The sequence below is a fragment of the Sebastes umbrosus genome, chromosome 16 (assembly GCF_015220745.1).
Source record: "Sebastes umbrosus isolate fSebUmb1 chromosome 16, fSebUmb1.pri, whole genome shotgun sequence".
Taxonomy (NCBI): Eukaryota; Metazoa; Chordata; class Actinopteri; order Perciformes; family Sebastidae; genus Sebastes; species Sebastes umbrosus.
The window spans coordinates 30879515-30897327 of record NC_051284.1 but is presented as its reverse complement, the minus strand read 5'-3'; the positions used below and the strand labels follow the sequence as shown (position 1 = coordinate 30897327).

The window sequence follows — 17813 nt, the reverse complement described above, 5'->3', positions numbered from 1 at the left end:
GAAAGCGCAGATTAATGTATTAATAATGTGAAACTGTATCGATCCTCATAGAGAAAAATCTCCTTTTTTAGCCTCACAGATTTTCATTAAACGCCTCCAGAGGACCATTGTGCTCTTAAAGTCAAACACAGGTCAACAGGCTGGACAGATGTGGGTGAGAATACAAGAAGGTGAATTTTTGTATTATTATATTTGGTCTCATTCAATTTAAAATTATTTTATGGATTCATTTTTTTTTATTTTTGGATTATAGCTCTTAGCAATGAGTTGGTGCCATGGATTTCATACATACACACACACATATATTTGCACAAATACATGCAAAAGACTGCAGATACACACACAAACACAGTCGAGCAGGAGTCGATGAACTCAACTAATGTGCTGAACCTTTAGTACCATGGCCAGTACAATTGTCAGCATGGATGGATTACTGAACGGGCCTACCGGGCACAGGACCAGGGGCCCAAAGTGTCAGGAAGGCCCCCCCTGGCCTTTACCTACAAAATGTCAATTAAGGAGACACGAACCGACACGCACTCTTTTATTAAAAACATTCGAACATTACAAAAAACAGAGGCATGTAGCCTTTAAGTAATAAATAAAAGAATTGACCCATTTTGTTCATTTTGGCGTATCAGTGGCATGTTATCAATCGATAGTCAGACGACGGACGCTACATACTGACCGTGAACGCATCTGGTCCGTCAGCTCAGAGTAGCAGGAGCAGGAGCAGAGGATTTATTGTTGAAGCGAAAAGCAAACGCACCTATTTGGTAAAACTTCACATTTAATCCTAACGCTACAAGGGAACCATAACGTTAATGAGGTAATCACCGCGAGGTGGATGGAGCCGTCATATCCGGTGTGCACGGAGCAGCGGCGCCAGATAGACCCTCGCAGCGGAGCCCCGCAGCAAAAGCGCTACCGGAGAGGCTAGACACACCGCCACCCGACAGTAAAGATCAGAGTCAGCTCTCTGCACATGTTGACCGTCATCTTTTCTTGTAAAATGTCCGGTGTAATCGGTGGGAACATTTTCCTCACTGTCACATCACTACAAATGACCATTACAGGCCTCGTACGGTACCTTCGGTACTGTAGAAACAGAGTACCGTCACTTTTCGACAATGAAAATAATCGCTAGTTGCAGCCCTAACTAATACAGAGAAAAGTAAGCAAGGATCCACCTGGGAATCGAGGCATCTGCAAAGGTGACTTTCACTGTAAAACTCAATTTGATTTCCCAAAACGTGAGGAGAGTGTCGTAGGTGGATTAAGAGATTTGAGCATTTCTGATTTGCAAGTAATGTGAACAACACTACCAGCAAGTGAATACACAGACTGGGAAGGTGACGCTGACAATGTGCTCCAAGAAATGTGACCAGTAAATTGAATGTGGACAGCAGGTGTTGAGATGTCTCACTCTGCACTAAAGTGTTGGACCGATCGATCATCCTGAGGCTTCGCCACCAGCTAGAAACAGACACGGCATGAAGTGAGATTTCAGTTTAGCTAAAGAGCTTCTGTAAAGTGTTTACGTATATATATATATATATATATATGAGAGAAATGCTGAGACATGCTGAGAGAAACGTACACGAAAAACACGTCTAGCCAATTTCTTTTCAATCAATATATAGAAATCTGAGTGTAAAGAAAGACCGAAGCAACACACACACACACACACACACACACACACACACCTCACCAGGACCATGCAGATGAGGCAGATGTAAGCCATGCAGGAGGTGGTTGTGTCAGCATGTAAAATCCATTACACACACAATATAAATGTACCTGAAAACACACACAAAGCAAACACACACACAGCCAGATGTGTGTGTCTGTCAGGCTAAATCCAGGCTGTAATGGTCCATGCTAATGAAGCTAGCGTCGGGGCTAGCATGCCAAATCTGCTAGCAGACAGCGCCATTTGACTCCTCTAACTGGATTATGCAAATCAGACGCTCATCACAGCTCTGGGAAACGAGTGACACATAATTTATACCAGCGAAGAAGAGGAGCGAGTGAGGAAGGGGGGAAGGAGCGCTCACACACACACACACACACGCAGAGGGAAAGACATGGCGATACACAGAGGAACACACAGCTATCTGTCATATTCAGCCGCACACCTGGATCTGTTAACAAACCCTCACACTTTCAGACAAATATATCAACACAAAGCACATCCTGTAAATGATCCCTGATGGGAGAGAGAGAGAGTGAGAGAGAGAGAGAGAGAGAGAGAGAGAGAGAGAGAGAGAGAGAGAGAGGGAATGTGGAAAAAGAAAGCGGAAAAGGTGTAGAGGAAAAAGGAAGAGGGGATGAGGAAAAGGAAAGTGCAGGAAGGAGGAAAGGAAAAGAGGATGAGTGACGTCTTTACTTCTGTGCTCCCCTTTTCTCTTTTCCTAAACTCCTCCCGTCTTTTCTCTTCGCCTCTTTATTCTTCTTCCTTTCCTCTCCGTCTTGTCATCCCCCTATTTTCATTATCTCCTTTGCATTAATCCCTCTTCTCACTTCCTCTTTCTATCCATCCTCTCTTCTCCTTAATGAAACCCTGTTTTTCCTTTCTCCTCCATTTTCTTTGACCCCATCTCTCCCATTTCTTTTGCCTCCCTCTTCACCTTTGCCTATCCAGGGTATCGGATCTCCTTTCCTAAATCTTTCCTTTTGTGCCAACACGTTCTCATCCCAACTCGTCACATACTGATGCTTTGTCAGACCCCTCGGCGTCACTTTTTCAGTCGCAGTAAACACGTGCTTTATGTAGTGAATTAAGCAAAAACACTTGGTTAGGTTTAGGCAACAAAACCACTAAGCCCAACAATGTTGGGTTTAAAATGACTAAATTTGGACAGTGAAGTGAAGTGTGAGAAAGACTTGGGCACAAATAAAAAATAAAAATAAAAATATAATTCAAAGCGGTGAGCAGGCTTACTTTCATTTGCCAGTTGTCCTTCCTGCATTTATCAGTTTAAACTGTGTTGTTTTTAGTCTGGATTATGACTGTAACTTCTTCATATTTGTGTAATATTATCATACGATCTGCGCACCGAGCTCTGATTGTTGAGTTGGCTGTGCTATTATACTGCTCCGGAGCTGGTCAGGTGTTCAGCATCAGTTACCATGGCGATCTACCCCGGTAAGAAGTGAACCACCGTCGCAGGACGGAAAAAACCCTGAAAGAGTTAAACCTGAAGTTACCTCGCTAACCCCGAATCCTGCTTCGTAGTACAGGCCTCAGGTGTCTCTCTTTCGCTGATTAAACTACGTCACCACAGTACTTTCTCTGAGCGTTTACTGATGCCGTGGACGGGTTTACTGATGCCGTGGACGGGTTTACATTGTGCTTAATGGAACGCCTGATGCGTCTCATTCTGCTACTAAAGGGCGCCATGTGCGGCAATATCGAACGCTGACGGCCATGAGAAAGCGTATTATTTTCTCATTCCTCCATCCATCCCCTCCTCTCTTCCTGTTGCCTAAAGCCCTCTTTTCATCTCTGTCTTTCTATCATTTCTTCTTCCTTTCCATCCTCCTCTCCTACCTGATCTTTCTCTTTCCTTTCTCGCCCTTTGTTTCCTCGTTTACTCTTCTCCTTTCCTTTCCTCTTTCCATCTCCCCTCTCCTTCCTGAACCTCCGTCTTCTCCCTCCCTCCCTCGTCTACCTCTTTAACACACTCGTCAAAGTTCTCTGTAATTCGTTACAAAATGAGTCAAAGCGAGTACAAAAGATGACAGGGAGCTGAAGGGAGGGGGGCACCCAAAGGTGGCAGGTGTGGGGGGGGGGTTGTCGGTGAAGAAAAAGAGGGAGGTAAAGGAGGAGGGGAGGAAGTTATGCTGGGAGGCAGAGTAGTAAATTGTTCCATTTTTGCAGGTAATCTAAATGCTAACTAGAGGCAACTTATCACCAGAATGGATTTCCGACCATCTGTTCAAATAACAGGGGATTTGTCCGGTGGCAAGCGCAAGAATGGGATGATGGCGGGAAGATTAGGCGACGGTGACGGCGACGCCGCGCTCCACGTCTCTACAGTCGCGGCTTCGGAGGGAAAAAAAAAACTAAAAAAGAAAAGAGAGAGGGGAAAAAAATGTATTTTGTGCAAACAAGAACAGATGACGCCCTTACAATTACACCTGTCAGGAGCTCCGCAAAGCAATCGATCTCTGAGGCAGCCGAGCGACGCTCCCTCTCTCTTTCTACTTCATAGCAAAATTATTTTCTCTCTTTCTTCCTTCCTTCCCCCTCCATCTCAAACTCTCTCTCCCTCTCTCTCTCCATTTCTTCCCTTCGTTCTCAAGCTCTTTCCATCGGGCACTCTTCTTAAACAATTTACAGGGGAAAATGTTTTCTTGATACGCGACAAGATGACGTTTCACTTTTCACTCTCTGCTGGAGTGAGGAAGAAAAGGGAGGAGGAGGAGGAGGAGGAGGAGGAGGAGGAGGAGTGGAGGAGGGGAGACAAGAAGGGAACGAACTGGGCAGGAGAGGAAGAAAGGAAGGAGTAGGGGAGAGAGGAATGAAGACAAGACGAGAGGAAACAAGGAGAGAAGGAAACAAGATGAAAAAGAGGGAGGGAGAGGAAGAAAAGGAGAGAGGACGGATTTGAGGAAGAAAGGAGGTGAGAGACGAGAAGACACAAACGGAAATGAGTGACGAGAGGAGAAGAAAACAAGAGGAGAGGAAACAAGGATAGAAGACAAGACGAGAGGAAACAAAGGGAGAAGAAAAGGAGACTAGATGAACAAGAAGGAGGGAGAGGAAGAGAAGGAGAGACAGATTGGAGGAAGAAAGGGCATGAGAGAGAAGACAAAAGGTCATCAAGAAGAGAGGAAATAAGGATAGAAGAAAAGGAGACATGAAACAGAGGAGAGAGGAGAGGAAGAAAAGGAAGGAGCTAAACCAGAGAAGAAAAGCAGAAGACAGAGTGGAAAGGGAAGAAGGTGAAGATGAAGATGGATGGAGAGAAAAGAGGATGAGAAAAGGGGAGGAAAGAGGAGAGGAAGGAATCAAGGAAGGAAGGAGAAGCAAAACAAGAGAACAAACAAAATATGGTAAGAAAGTTGGAGGAGGGAGAAAGGGGATGGGAGGAGAGGAGGACAGAGGAGGGGAGAGAAAAGGAAAGAAGGAAAGAGGACAGGAGGAAGAAAGGTGAGGGAAGAAGAGATGAAAAGGGAGGTAGGAGAGAAGGACAGAGGAGGAGAGAGATAATAAAAGAGTAAATGAGACAAGGTGGAATTTTAGGACAGAAGAGAGGAAAGGAAAAGAGAGCAGACGAGGAAAGAGGACAAAAGGAAGAAAGGTGAGGAAAGAGGAGGTGAGCGAAGAGAAAAGGAAAGAAGGAAAGAGTAGAGGAGACAAGCTGACATTTTAGGACAGAGGAGAGAAGGAAAGAGGACGGGAGGAAGAAAGGGGAGGAGAGGGGAGAAGGACAGAGGAGGAGAGAAGAGGAAATAGGAGGATGAAGCGAGAGTAGGTAGAGGAGGTTAGAAGGGAGCAAGAAGGTGAGGAAGAGGAGGCAAAACGAGGAGAGCAAAGAGGGAGCAACAGAGTGAGGTAGTCAACAGTAAAGAGAGAGAGAGAGAAGTAGAGACAAACATTTTCGGGAAAAAGAGAGAGAGAGCGGAAGAGTAATTAATGGACAGAGACAATGAATGGGAGCGAGGGATGAAGAGGAAGAATAGAGGGGTGACAGAGCGTGCAGTTTACTGGCCCAGGAAGTGTTCTCAGGCTGCGGGCCAATCGGCTTGGCTCGCTCCCCCAGTGTCACTAACAGCCCATTGGCCGATGAAAGCCGGCCTTTATTCGCTGTTTCAATCGACGCCTCACACCATCAAAGAAGAGCCGTTTATCTTCCCCTTCCATCGCCCACACACACTACTTCCCCCTCTCTCCATCCCTCTCCCAGACTCTCCATCCATCTCTCCTCCTTCCTTTTTCTCTCTCTACATTTACAATTTGTCTCTCTGTCTCCAAAATGCCTTCACACAATGGACGAGGACAAATAAAACCTCCAGGTTCACAAAATGTGGACACAAACTGAATGTAATTCCTCTGGAGTTTCTCTTCCCTCTCACTGAACTGTGGCTGAGTGTCTTCAGGCTGTTTTCACACCTTAAAAACAAAGCTTCATTCTACTTTACCAAAGTCCTAAAATCCACATTACCAGAGTTAGATCACACTTTATTAATTCACCCTTAAACTGAAAGACAAATACAGCAGGCCAGTAACATTGTTTTTGCTGCAACTTAACAAAGATCTATTTTCCGTCTTAACCAAAAGACTGGAATGCCTCATAACCAAACCAAACCAAACGCCGTCATGTCTGGGTTCATAACATCACCCTGTATCTAGCAAGCCATACGTTATTACTGCAGTATGAACCCAAAATAAACAGATTGTGCTGTGATTTAATTGCAATAACAGAAGAAAATGATGCCGAAATAACTACATAATAATGCAGAACTGTAAAAAGTCTGAATTCATGCTTTGTCAGGTCTGTTCGCAAGACGACAAGCAACTTTTTTACTGCACAATGAATACTTTTACTTTAAGAACTTTAAATACATATTACTGCACAATAAATACTTTTACTTTAAGTACTTTAACTACATCTTACTGCATAATAATACATATACTTTAGGTTACCTAAACTACATTTTACTGCACAATAAATACTTTTACTTCAAGTACTTTAACTACATTTTACTGCACATTGAATATTTTTATTTTAAGTGATTTAACTACATTTTACTACATAATAATACATCTACTTTAAGTTACTTAAACTACATTTTACTGCACAATAAATACTTTTACTTTAAGTACTTTAACTACATTTTACTACATAATAATACATTTACTTTAAGTAACTTTGACTACATTTTACTGCACACTCAATACTTTTACTTTAAGCATTTTAACAAGATTTTACTGAACAAAGAATAATTTTACGATATTTTAACTACATTTTACTACACAATCAATACTTTTACTTTTAAGTGTTTTAACTGAATTTTACTGCATTAAGAATACTTTTGCTATACTTTAAGTACTTTTTAACTGCACACAATACTTTCACTTTAAGAACTTTAACTACACGTTACTTCACAATAAATACATTTACTTGAAATACTTTAACTACATTTTACTACACAATAAATACTTTTATTTTAAGTACTTTAACTACATTTTACTGCACATTGAATACTTTTACTTCAAGTACTTTAACTATATTTAACTGCACATTGAATACTTTTACTTTAAGTACTTTAACTATATTTAACTGCACATTGAATACTTTTACTTTAAGTACTTTAACTATATTTAACTGCACATTGAATACTTTTACTTTAAGTACTTTAACTATATTTTGATGACAGTACTTACATACTTCAGGTTTTGAATGCAGCACTTGTAACGTTGACGTTACTGTTACTTGTAGTGGAGTACTTTCATAATGTACTTTTTACTGAATTAAAGGAAGTGAATACTACTGTACATCACACATCCTGGTTTAGATGAAGCCTACCTTCTGAGCTGGTCTTCTTTCTGCTCTTTAAACCGGCTCAGTCTGGTTCTAATCCAGGTGTATCTGAACTACAGCTGCTGGGCTACTGTCCTCCTGCTAGCTAGCTTCGTTAGCATCGTTAGCATCGTTAGCTTCGTTAGCTTCGCTAGCATCGTTAGCTTCGTTAGCATCGTTCGCATCGTTAGCTTCGTTAGCTTCGTTAGCATCGTTAGCTTCGTTAGCATCGTTAGCATCGTTAGCTTCGCTAGCATCGTTAGCTTCGTTAGCATCGTCGTCGACGGCTGGTTGCTAAAGAGCAGACTTTAAAGATTCTAGAAATAGTGGGTATGTATTTCCTTCGTGTCCTGTCTCTGTTTTCCTCTTCTTGTTTAATCTTTATCTTTGTTATTCCACCGTTTATATCCATAACGTTCATAGCAGCTAGCTAGCTTAACTTCAGTCGTCTCTAACGGTCAGATCTCGTCATCGAATGACGCAGTGACCTTGAGGACCTGATGGATCCGGATCCTCAAGGTCACCTGACTCATCGTCATCATCAGGACACACAGACAGCAAACTGATCATGATATTTGTACCAGTGACATATAGATGTAAATTGTTCCTTCTGTGAATCACATCCTGAATACTTGTTAACATTTTCTCAGATTTTGCACTGTACTATATAAATATTATATTTGGTTGCTATGGTTACAGTGACAAAGACAGTAATGCATTTTTTCTTATTAATTTAATTTTAATTCTTGCAAAGTTCCACATTCACAAGTGTAAATTTAACCCCAAAAAAAGACTAATTTCTTTGTATTTATGAAAGAAATGGATTTATATCTGTCAACAATTTCTTCCTCAGAAAACAAAAAAGCAATGAAAACATACTCTTGTGTGGTCTTTTTTTATTATTTATTTATTTTTATTGTGTTTTTTTTTATTTTATGTTGGTTTTGTTTCATTTCTGTTGTCCTTTTATGTTTGGCACAGCTCTTTGTTTATATGTTCGCTATGCTTCTTCTGTATGTGAATGTTTTTAATGGTTTCTGCTGTTACTATGTACACTGTAATTTTGATATAATAATACAAAAAAAACTAATCATGATATTTTTATTATTTGGAAAAAAAAATAATTATGCTGTCATTTGGTTAATATTTAATAATATATTTAATAATATAGAAAGTCAGTTACAGAATAAAGTCATAATACTATAAGTAGTAATTTTACGTGTTATTTTAGAGGGGAAATAGAGCAGTCTGTGTGAAAATGAGGAACGTGGAGCATCTTGTGAAGTTATACTTTAGTTTAGGTTTCACAAATAATACTTAATCTTTTGACAAATCAGCTCCACATTATCATAAGTATCAAAACCTTGAAAAGATTGTGCAAGAAACTGTGTTTATTCTGAAGAAAGAACCACACGGACCTGATGGGGAAACTGACTCTTTTGTGGAGGAGGAAATTACTTTTTCTCTCGTAAAGTTATGACTTTATTCTCGAAATCAGTTTTTTTCCCCTCAATGTGGCCCTGAGACTCCGTCGTAAGAAGTAAATGGTTTATTTTTGGTGACATTTTTAATGAGACAAGTAGAATAAAGTGACCTGTGAGGGTTTCTGGACAATATCTGTCATTGTTTTGTGTTGTTAATTGATTTACAATAATAAATATATACATACATTTGCATTAGAGCAGCATATTTGTCCACTCCCATGTTGATAAGAGTATTAAATACTTGAGAAATCTCCTTTTAAGGTACATTTAGAACAGATAAAAAATGTGGGATTAATTTTTGATAAAGCGTGATTAAATATTTTAATCACCCTAAATGTATATCTATACACACGTAGAACACTATGCCTTCTGTTACATTCATATCATTCTTATAATCACTTACGTAAATCTAGTTTAATAGCACAATGTCACCACATGTTCTGTACAAATACACACACACATTTCCTTTAGTGGTGTTCATTCAGTCATTTGTGAGAGTGGGGCTCTGGTAATAACTTCACTGAGGAAGAGTCCCTCCACACACACACACACGCGCACACACACACACACGCACACTCAACTTCTCTGCTCGCAGCCACAAAGCAGCCGTGACAGAAATTGGGCAGCAGGTTAATAACTACTGCCCATCCTCACAGCGCCCAGGGCCACACACACACACACACACACACACACACACACACTGGAGTCACAGTCACAGACAGCATGTCCAGGTACTGCAGATGATAAAGTGTTAGGTCCTGGTATTGAGTCAGTGTGTGTCAAGGATGTCCAGCTCTGCTCTATTTCCTCTGTATGCTATTAGATTAAGAAACTGCCACACACACACACACACACACACACACACACACTGTAAGCTGCTTCACACCTGTTTTTCTTGTTGGCTTTCCTTCACCATCTTTCCACCTCTTAACATTCATAATATTTAATTAAAAAATTCCAAATAATTCAGTGTGACATTAACGCATCATCATGTGAAACTGAAGGGAAATCCGAGTGGTCAGAGGTCAGCTACAGATCAATCAATCAATCAATCACACAGTACTATTAATAGATTAGTAGAAACTAGTCATGTGTTAAAGGGGATCCAAGACCATCCAGGCTTTCGCTTAAAGGTTGACTCCATCTGCGTTCTGTTTCGTTCTTTTCAAATGGAAACGTCCACTCGTCACGAAAGCAGTGACGTAGGTTACCAAAGTGAGCTAATCAAAGCTAATCAATATGGTTACGAATAATGTGAATGTTAGGACGTGCTGAGTCGGCGTTTGGAAATAACTGAAAGGGTTAGTTTGGATTTTTTTAAAGTGGGGTTGTATGTATACTCCTGCATTCTGTGAGGTTAAAATCACTGTTTTTGTGAATGGAGTCTAGTGGCTTTAAAGAACGGCTTCAGTTCCCCGGCGAGGTGAAGCGGCTGTGGACGGGAGCAGCAGAAAAAGGTATTTTAGGCACCTAAATAAATCAATATCAGTTTAAGTGTACGCTATATTTAGAATATTTTCACCACTTAACATCGCCATCAGACAGCCCTTTCTGACGGGGAACTTCAAAGCCACCAGACTCCATTCACAAAAACAGTCATTTTAACCTCTCAGAACAGGGGAGTTGCTGGTCTACCGCTGCATCGATCGGTTAGTTAGTTTGTGTTATTGTGTGACTTTGGTGTTTTAAAGGGTTAGTTCAGATTCACCAGCAACTCCCGTGTCCTGAGAGGTGCATTATTGTTTTTGTGAATGGAGTCTGGTGGCTTTGAAGAGAGCGATAATGGCTTCAGTTCGCCATCAGACAGCCCTTTCTGAATATTTTCACCACTTTACTTTACCACACTCATCTAACGCTCTACCGCTGCATCCATCGGTTAGTTAGTTTGTGTTATTGTGTGACTTTCTGATCTGAACTAACGTGGCATCGACAGCAGTACATCGCTTAGTTTCCTGCCGGTACTCCTGTCTGCATCTCCAAACTGGGAGCACACCGACCGCCATCTAAGTTACTGTATTAATACACTGACTATAAGGATGTATATATACTGTACATGTAGCAGCGTCATCATGCAGAAACCTACGTCAGGTATGCATCATTATGTTTGTAATGCCGTCTCTTTCATTAGGTGACAGTAAAGCTAAATAACGTAGCTCATTAAGGCCTCAGTAAGACGCCCAAAATGCTTCTGACCACCATCCAATCAGAACTTCTTTGCAAGTACAAACTCAGACAGGCACACGGGACTGTTTTTGACACGACTCTACGTGATAAAACATGCTGCAGTATTTGATCTTCAATCTTCCAGCAAACCCCCGAGGAGGAAAAATATTTAACTGAAGATTATTTCAAAACTCCAGGGAGCCATCTGGGAGAGAAAATCCTCGTCTGACATGTATCATTCAGTGTCTCTAAATTACCAGAATCCAGCCTGTAGAAATATTATCATCGTGTCCACGGAGGACTTCAAGTTCCCTCCCGTCCTTGAAGAAGCAGCGATATTAGTTTTGATTTGCTGCTATCAATCATTTTGAAAGAAAAAGCTGTCACACTTTTTTTTTTTTAAACTGACAGAAACTCAGTGATCCAAATGCAGATCAGGAAAAAAAAAAAAAGACTGTCAGCGTTATAAAGATTTTATCCCCAGCGCCTTTGTTGAGTTTAGTCACACGAACATCGCCGATATATCAGTGTGTGTGTGTTTTGATGCTCTCATAACCATTACTTGCCACAATGGAGCAGAAAGGCTGCCGGTTTATCTTCTGATCAATGCCGCGAGCTGTCAGATACACACACATTTACTCTCGTTCGCCCCATGCGCACTCTCTCTCTCTGTTAAACACACACACACATTTCCTCAGACCCCCGCAGTGAAAACTGTCGTCATGTGGATTGTGATTGTGTGTGTTTTCCCCTCAAACCGACTGTCGGGCTGTCAGGCTGAAGCGTAGTGACAGGCTCGGCTGGAGGAAACTCAGCGGCGTCATGGAGACCGGCGAGAGATTAAACTGCATAACAAATGTCCGTTTACACTCCAGAGCCTCCAGTTAACGCTCACTTCATCTCAGCTGATGTTCCGACACTCCAGATCTCGACCGCTGCAACGCTCATTAACATTTGAATTATGATTGCTGTGCTTCTATTGTCGGGCTGCTCTGACCTTTGACCTCTTCAGTAGTGGTTGGTGGAATATTTCCAGTGAGATGGGTGTGATGGAAGCTATAATATACAAATCAAATCTGTATGACAGTCTACAGTACCAATTCTGAAGTCTAAAGAAGTCAAGTCCTGTTAAAGCAACTCTCAAATCAAGTCTCAAGTCCTTGAGGTTTGGTGAGGTCTCAAGTCAACCAAGAAAAGTACAAGTCAAGTCTCAAATCTTGTTGAAGGAAGTCTCTAATCACGTCTCAAGTCTTAGCTAGCAAGCAGTCAGAGATAAGTCTCAAGTCAAGACCCAAGTCCTTGAGAGCAAGTCAAGTCTCAGTTGAATCAAGATAAGTCCAAATCACGTCTCAAGTCTTGTCAAATCAAGTCTGGAGTCGAGTCTCAAGTTCTTGAGGGCAAGTCAAGTCTAAAGTCAATCAAGAAAAATCCAAGTCAAGTCTTGTTGAAGCAAGTCTCAAGTCAAATCTTAAGTCCCTAAAAGCAAGTATCAAGTCAGTCACAAAAAGTCAGAGATAAGTCATTAAGTCTTGTCAAAGTCTTAAGTCAAGTCCCAAGTCTTTTTTAAAGCAAGTCAAATCAAGTCTGGAGTTGAGTATCACCTTCTTGTAGGGAAGTCAAGTCACAAATCGTGTTACGGTCTCCAGTCAAGTCTAAAGTCAACCGAGAGAAGTCCAATTCAGATCTCAAGTAATATCTCAATTATTGTTGAATCAAGTCTTAAGTCAAGTATCTGGTACTTGGGAAAAAAAAGTTAAGTCTAAAGTGAATGTTTCAAATCTTGTCAAATCAAGTCTAGAGTCGAGTCTCAAGTTCTTGAAGGGAAGTCAAGTCTTGTCAAAGGAAGTCTCTTAATTCCTCAAAAGCAAGTATCAAGTCAATCACAAAAAGTCAGAGACAAGTCTCAAGTCATGCCAAAGCAAGTCTTCTATGTTTGAGGGCAAGTCAAATCTTAAGTCAACCAAGAAATAAAACAAGTCTCAAGTGAAGACTCTAGTCCTTGAAGAAAAGTCCAGTCCTAAGAGAACAAAGAAAGGACCAAGTCAAGTCTTAAGTCTTAGTGAAGCAAGTCTCCTAAGTTTTCAAAAGCAAGTATCAAGTCAAAAAGTCAGAGATAAGTCTTCAGTCTTGTCAAAGAAAGTCCCTCAGTTCAATCAAGAAAAGTCCAAATCAAGTCTCAAGTCTTATCAAAGCAAGTCTGAAGTCAAGCCCCAAGTTTTTGAAGGGCAAAACAAGTCTCAGACCAACAGAGAAAAGTCTCAGGTCTCAGATCAAGTCTATAGTCTTGTCAAAACAAGTCAGTCTTGTCAACGCAAGTCTCAATTCAAGTCTCACGACTTTTGAAAACAAGTCTCAAGCCTAGTTCTTAAGAAAAAGCATGTTGATTTGTTCTCGCTAATGGAAGCAAACTATCTATTTAGACATCCAGCAGTTACAGAGCAACATCATCATCCCGTTGGAGTTGTGTTTGTGTCCACCTGATGAATGTAAGTCTGGTTTCATCTCCACCAACTCCCGAGGAGAACCTCTGTCTCTGTAGCTCTATTATTTCCATAAATATGCTCAAATGCAACAGAAATGTGTCGAAAGACTCGGAGGAGAGACTGCGTTGATTCACAGAGTGACTTTCAGCAAAACTAAAACTCAACTGTGCAACTAAGAAAATGTCAAAACAGTTGATGTATAAATGTTTTCCTAAAGTGGTGGGAGCACGTTCGACGTCGGGATGAGAGACGTCGTCCTGAATCTAGGACATCGTCTGCCACCAGAGAGGCTTCAAACGGCTGCACACACACACATTCATTCTCTCTCTGACAGTTAGCTCCCTACGTCTGTTCAAAACACACAGACACAAATACACAAGTTGACGTCAGTCCACAAGTGCTTTTGTGCAATTAATCTATGCTGCTGAGCACACATACACACACACACACACACACACACACACACACACACACAGACTGGTATCACGCTGGTTGAGCTGCTGCAGACTCACCAGGTGGAGAGTTTGCCTTACAGCGGTGGGGAACGCAGCCAACACTCAACGTCCCTTTAAGATCTTCTGCCTCGATCTGTCGCTCTTTAAAAGGGGGAAGGAGGGAGTTCAAATCCCCACAGTATACCCGCTTCATTGAAGGATAATAGGAACTTTGGGTTTTGTTCAGCTGAAAGTTACTAAGAGGGAGGAGAGTGGCGTGTTGAGAGAGCAGAGAGGACGTCCTTCAGCTGCGTGACTGCAGACTGAAATCCAGTAATGTTCAAACTACTGGAGGAAATACTTTTCTGCTAATGGATCAATGGAACAACAGATATTTATATAACTAATAACAGGGAATCTTACCACTTGGTTCGTGTACATAGACACGAATTTCCCTTCTTTTTTTTTCTTGTGACGCTCAGCATGACTTTCAACAACGTATTTTTCAGGCTTTTTCCTACGAATGTGCAGGAACACGTAACGCATGTGTCAATTTCCTCTCCAGTCTTTTCAAAATAAAACCACTTAGTTAGGTTTAGGAAAAGATTGTGGTTTGGGTTAAAATAACTCCAGAAGGGTTCATATCCCGGATGAGCCCCCTGGCGCCCCGGTAGCTCACCTGGTAGAGCAGGCGCCCAATGTACAAAGGCTGAGTCCTTGCTGCAGTGGCCCGGGGTTCGAATCCTTTCTAACACACTGGGTAGCCCAGTGCGTTAAAGTGTGACGCTCCACTACAGTCGCAGTAAACACGAGGTTAACTTTGTGAATTCATAGAAAAACACTTGCTTAGGTTTAGGCAACAAAACCACTTTGTTAGTTTTAAGAAAGAACAACATGGTTTGGCTTAAAATTACTATGATTTTCGAGTGAAATGTTGTAAACGCTCTACCGGTTTTGTCATGGGTTTACGTTGGAGTCAGTTGAAAGCCCGGTGTGTCTCATACAGATGCTCAAGGGTACCTTGTGCGTCGGTATCACACGACGAGGGCCGAGACAAAGCGTCGGTAGTTGACGCCCTGGGAACGAGAACAGGCTGCTGAAATATAAATGCTGTTGAAACAACGATTACGTCTACAAACGTTCACTTTTCAGCCCAATTCAGCCGAGAGTCTTGACTCATTTTTAACTTCACTTATACTCATTTTATTCTGTGCAATATTTCTTATTTAGCATCATAGAAATGTAAAAAGCATACTGTATTAATTTAAACATGTTCTTATTTGTATAATTGTACTGTTAATAGTGATGTAGTGGGTATTATTGTGGGTCAGTATGATGCACCTTCTGATCAAGTAACTCCAGTTACATGACTGATATTCAAATGCAGCTCTGCTGTGGTATCAGTGTCACTTTAATGTGCTGGTATCAAGGCTTGTATGGTAATTTTCCAGATGATTCTCAGCCCCGCTGCTCGCTGCTCCTCGCTGCTGCTACCGCTGCTCGCTGCTGTAACAGCACCAAGGGTCTGAATCTGTTTAATGTCTAAACAAGCAGCAGTCAGCTCGAGGTCAGAGAAGTGAGCCGAGGAGACCGAGGGAAGCTGTAAAACGCTGTAAAAATAAACGCTTCAAACCAGACATAAACAAACTGTCAGCTGTAATAAAGAGAGGAGCGGCGCTGCTGCTTGAAGCTGCAGCTACTCGGAGACAGACGGATGGAAGCAGAGCGAGCAGTTTTATCTCACTGACGATATTCACCTCCAATTCAGTTTGTTCTGGGAGGAAAGTTAGCATTGATTTAAGGAGCATGAACACCTTGACTTTAAATCTCACTGAAGGTTTTAGATATTAAATAAAACCGCCTACTGACAATGTGACGTACATCAGGATGGAACAGTCAGAGATCATTCACATTCACTATGATTTCTGGAATCTGTGACACTATATGGATCACGTGAGTGTTTATTTCCACTAGAACAGCATGTAGTCATCACTAAAGACTCACGGGCGAATTTACAAAGACTGGATTGCAGCCACTGATAGCGCCATGAATTGTGCATCACTTGTAACCGCTATCTGCCTTGTGTCAAGGTCTGATTCACAAAAGATATTACAGCGTGAACACGCCCATAAACTTTCGCAGCTGAGTGACACTTATTTTGCGTCGGATTGTAAGTACAAATGTTGCCTTTGTCGAATGAAATGTTCAGACGGCGAGCGTCAGGTCCTGTCCGACGCGGTGCAGAGGCATTGAAATTTTTAACCAAAAATGGCCAATGATGTAGCTGTAGCTTCAATAAATATATAAGGTTATTATTGCCATGATTATATCTGAAGTATTCTCAAGTATACCTCTAATGTGTTGTCTTAAGAAATGGACAAAAAAAACTGACAGAAAAGTCACTTTTTAATTAAACTTAACAAAGTAGAAAAACTCGCCAAGATTAATTAAAAGATGACTTTTTTATGACTGATTCTATTCACGCAGAAATAAGATAAACTTGTGATTATGTCTGGTAAAAACTAGAATTACCGCCTCGCAGTTGTGTGCCTTCTACGCTAGCCAGTCAAATTTGGCATATGAATTCTTTAGTTATGGTCAAAGGTCAACATAAAGGCCAAGGTCCAGGCTCAGGAGGACATTTTGGGATTTTGGGAGAGCTGTTTGGAACTAAAACATCTTTAAATCAATAAAATGATCTTTAGGCTAAATACTGACACAAACGTTGAACAGAGGAACCCAGAGAGAGAGTTTTCCTCTGGCTCCAGAGAACGTGTTCTATTATTTGGATTGACAGACATCCTGACATCTTAAAACACTTCCAGAGTTGAGGGTTCAGCTCCCTCTATAAACAACAGTCACTATAAACTCGGTGTATTCACGGCCCTGCAGCTTCTGCAACAGAACCAGAACTTTACAAAACAAGAAATAAGGATGAAATAAGTTTTATGAAATGTTGACTCACAGCTCGACAGACGGAGACAATCGACAATCACAAAGTCAATTTTCTAGACCACTTTTCAAAGTTATAAAACTGCCTCCCAGACAGGAAAAAGAACTGTAATACAAATGCCAATATAATAAAACAACACAAAGAACCAGACATGAATTACAAACGAAGAGGAATGAAATAAAAAATGAAAGCAATTTACTTAAATTAAAAAAAAGTGTTTTTCTGTTTTTCCCTCCAAACAACAAGGTGTCGTTTTAATGAGGCGACAAAACACACATTTAATTGAAGAGGTTTAATCTAATAAATACTCGCTGCAGGAAAGTAATATGATGCCTAAACACACAACACATGCACACTTCACTTACAGATATTTAAAAGACTCGCACACATTCACAGCCTGTCTGAATCCAGTTTGGACAAAATGCTGCTAATGGAACGAAGAGGAGCATCTCTCCTCCTCCTCCTCCTCCTCCTCCTCCTCCTCCTCCTCCAACCAAAAACAAATTAATTTCTTCTCCGCTCGCTGATTAAAAATGTACCTACCACATGTGGCTGTGAGCCGTGTGCAACAGGAGCCCAATATGCAAATCTCACCCTTTTTAAAGACTTATCTACATATCAAATATTCTCCAGGCTTCACAAACTCTGAGATATTGTACGCTGACCAAAGGCTTGGGCGTGTGTGTGTGTGTGTGTGTGTGTGTGCGTGAGCGTGCATAGCTTCAGTCGGAGTGTGTGTGAGTGTGTGTGTGTGTGTGTGTGTG

The 17813-nt window shown here is 41.2% G+C and overlaps 1 protein-coding gene across 7 annotated transcripts in view; it reads right to left on the bottom strand.

Moving 5' to 3' along the window:
• The window catches only part of LOC119504491 (neuronal PAS domain-containing protein 3), a 317816-nt gene that overhangs the window by 248973 nt on the left and 51030 nt on the right, over positions 1-17813 (bottom strand). For 2 of the 7 annotated variants that reach the window (XM_037796623.1, XM_037796625.1), the window contains exon 1: positions 7539-7705. The exons of 4 other annotated variants lie outside the window; for them this stretch is intronic. The gene's annotated coding sequence lies outside the window, so the exon portion shown is untranslated. One more of the 7 variants, XM_037796624.1, reaches the window with a different exon arrangement.